At 33.4% G+C, this 3086-nt stretch overlaps 1 long non-coding RNA gene across 1 annotated transcript in view; it reads right to left on the bottom strand.

The window, feature by feature from the left end:
• Positions 1-894: 894 nt before the first annotated feature.
• Positions 895-3086, bottom strand: part of LOC106468409 — a 6643-nt gene continuing 4451 nt past the window's right edge. The window contains exons 2-4 of the long non-coding RNA XR_001291384.2: positions 2255-2350; positions 1815-1981; positions 895-973 (exon numbers count right to left, since the gene is read on the bottom strand). This is a non-coding gene — a long non-coding RNA (uncharacterized LOC106468409). The remainder of the gene's footprint in view (positions 974-1814; positions 1982-2254; positions 2351-3086) is intronic.

The raw sequence follows: 3086 nt of genomic DNA on the forward strand, positions 1-3086 counted from the left end.
AGTGATGAAGGAGGAGCTGTTTGTAAAGTTTGAATAATTTTGACCTACATAGCGCAATCTTCAGTAATACTTTGTTTCCTTGATCTAATTATGAGCTATTTAAGTGGTCTGTGAAGCTATTTATATTATTGGAATTTCCTATAAAAAGTGAGTATTTTAACTGCTCTCACATGAATCACGTGACCAAATAAAACTGGGTCGTTTTGAGAGGAAAATTGGACTACAAAGAGCAGAAGTGTATTTGAAGAGGTCTGTTTATCTAAATTTCAGCCACTAATTAAAAAAGTCAATTTTTTTTTTTCAGACAACACCACATCTTTATTATATTCATGTTCTCATTTGGGCAGCGTCTTTCTTTCCTTGTTTATCGCGACATCTTTTGATTCTTAAAATAACTAAATTGATTTGTTTTTGTCCATTTATTTACAAAAGGTTTTATTTTCTCTTTCTAGAAAACCTCTAAGAAACTAACGTAATATGTTTAATACTACCAACGGTTCAGACGTTCCCCTTTTTGTTTTGTCAACAGAGCTTATGAAATACAGCCAACACAGAGCTACAAGACATCAGTTCAAAAAGCGAACGTAATATAAAGTTTAATTGTGTGTTATATTGAAAATGTCTGTAATAGTAATCAAATCTCTTCAAGCAAAGAAACCGATACAGTTAATAAATAAACCGTGTAGAATTATCGTGTAGTACGAGTTAGTAAGGCTTTTTTAAGGAAATAAAATAAACAGGCCTCCTCAGAATGCATGCACTACCTGGTGGTAATTGATGGATTAAGATAATGAGATATGAAAATGATATTTTGATAAATGTATCGAAACTAAAAGTATGTATTTTGAATACGAAAACCAAATACCGAGAGGAAAATAAATATAGCCTTACCTGCCGATCTAATACATGTAAAAGAACGAGGAAGAACACCAAAAATATGTTGATATGGAGGTAGAGGGGTATCTCAGTCAATCTGCAAAAACAACAAGAAACAAAGTGAAGTTTGTCTCTTAAGAAAACACCTTCACTGATACTAATAAACTTGTTTACGCAGAGTGTTCACTCTTGAAGTATGGTGTCATAAAAGGCGGCTGACTTGATTCTTCAGGAAGCTCCTGTATGGAAGATTTCATCTACTCCTCTACAGAAAGAACAATTCGCTTTTTTTTTCTCAAATTATATAAAATATTGAGATAGTCATTATACAAGTTGATACTTTAAGGCTCTGTTTTTCTCTAGTATAACGACCTTAGGTGTTTAAGAGTAGTTTCTCGCTCGGTCAAATGAAAATATTTGTCATAAGGCCTAGAATGTGACAGAAATAAAGGATAAAAGACTCCATTAAATACCAGGAGAAACACAGAAACTTGTTGAAATCGTATCTGCCACCACCTACACTTCTGTTAATAAAGTTCAAATATCAAAATTAGCCGACTTTATAAAAGATTTATACTAATGCTTAACCAAAGATATTTTTGTTGTGTTTTTTTTATTACTCCATGACCAACTTTGAAAAATTCAATTCTTAACTCCGGATTTTAATAGATATTTTTTTTCCATTTTTTGCATGACAATCAAGTAACAAATCATAACAATCATAACAAACAATTACTGTAGATACCTTTTGTGCCCATTCATCTTAATTTGTTCATGGCAGCTTACAATCAGAGGTGTGCAAAAATGGCATTTCACACCCATAAATTTCAGCCGCAATAGACAAATTATGAGACATGTAGACAAAAAGTATCTACAATTAGCTTGATTTTTATAATAATGTTTAGGCCTATTCTAACCCGAAATGTTTTTTTGCTTACCCATAATCTTGTTCCAAAGGTTTACCAAATAAATCAGATCTAACGAACACAAAGACGACTGCAAACGCTGTTAACCCACTAACCATGGACACGAGTTTCAATAGGAAGTTGACCCTTAGAAAAACAGATACCACGGTCAAAGAAAGCACTGCCGTAAACTGATGGTACTGAAACAGAATACAACATATTAGTGTAGTAAAGTAAGAGAATACACGTAATAATTGATACCTGTTACATGAACTTTATAATTATCTTAAGAATAATATGCCTGATATTTGTTATGTATAGTTCAATCATTTTAATAATAATACACCCGACACTTTTTATATGAAGTTCTATTTAACAGTAATATAAATATATTGTTATTTTACTTGCTACACGTACTTTATCATGTATTGAGCTACACTTGTACGACAAGAAAGACAGAAAGTTTAACACACCTGATATAGACTACATAGTGTAGCATGACTTTGATACTCAGTAGAAACATTGCCAACTAAATTCACGTGTACTTCATACTTTAATGGGCACAGTACCTAGAAAAGACAAGATATCAAACGTTATAATACATTTAACTACTGAAACAGAGTTAGCGTGTCTTGTGATACACGTTTTACCTTTGTATAACACGTATAGAATAAATCTAATGTATTCAGGTATTTTGTTTTATATTTACATTTATATTCATATTCGTCCAGAAATTAATGCCGCTTTTTAGATGAAAAAATCCGAATAAATTATACATCAAAACAAAACATTTATTAAATGAAACAGTCTCCATTCTTATCGATGATGCTTTTCCATCTTACAGTCAGGTTGCTAATGCCCTGATTACCACATGTGGACGTACATTATCGTGGAGAAGAAGAACACCTTTCCGATTGAAGGGCGTTTCTAATGAAGGGCTTGATTTAAACGTTCCAGTTGCTGACTATAGATCTCTGCATTGACAGTTCGCTGTGGATTGAGAAGTTCGAAATGAATTACTCCTTTGATGTCCAACCAAATGCAAAGTATCACTTTCTGAGGATGGAGTCCAGGTTTTAGGGTCGGAAGTGGTTTTGTCTGGGACTGAGCCATTGTATTTGGCTTTTAATTTTCGCATGGAGAATCCATTTTTCATCAACGGTGACAATTCTGTCCAAAAATGGTTCACGCGCATTACGCGCCAGAAGAGACGAAGAAACGTTCACACGTTGGAAACGGTGATCATCGGAGAGTTCGTGAGGCACCCAAACACCTTCTTTATGGAATTTTCCCATCTTCCTTAGC

Source organism: Limulus polyphemus, unplaced genomic scaffold (genome assembly GCF_000517525.1).
Source record: "Limulus polyphemus unplaced genomic scaffold, Limulus_polyphemus-2.1.2 Scaffold2997, whole genome shotgun sequence".
NCBI lineage: Eukaryota > Metazoa > Arthropoda > Merostomata > Xiphosura > Limulidae > Limulus > Limulus polyphemus.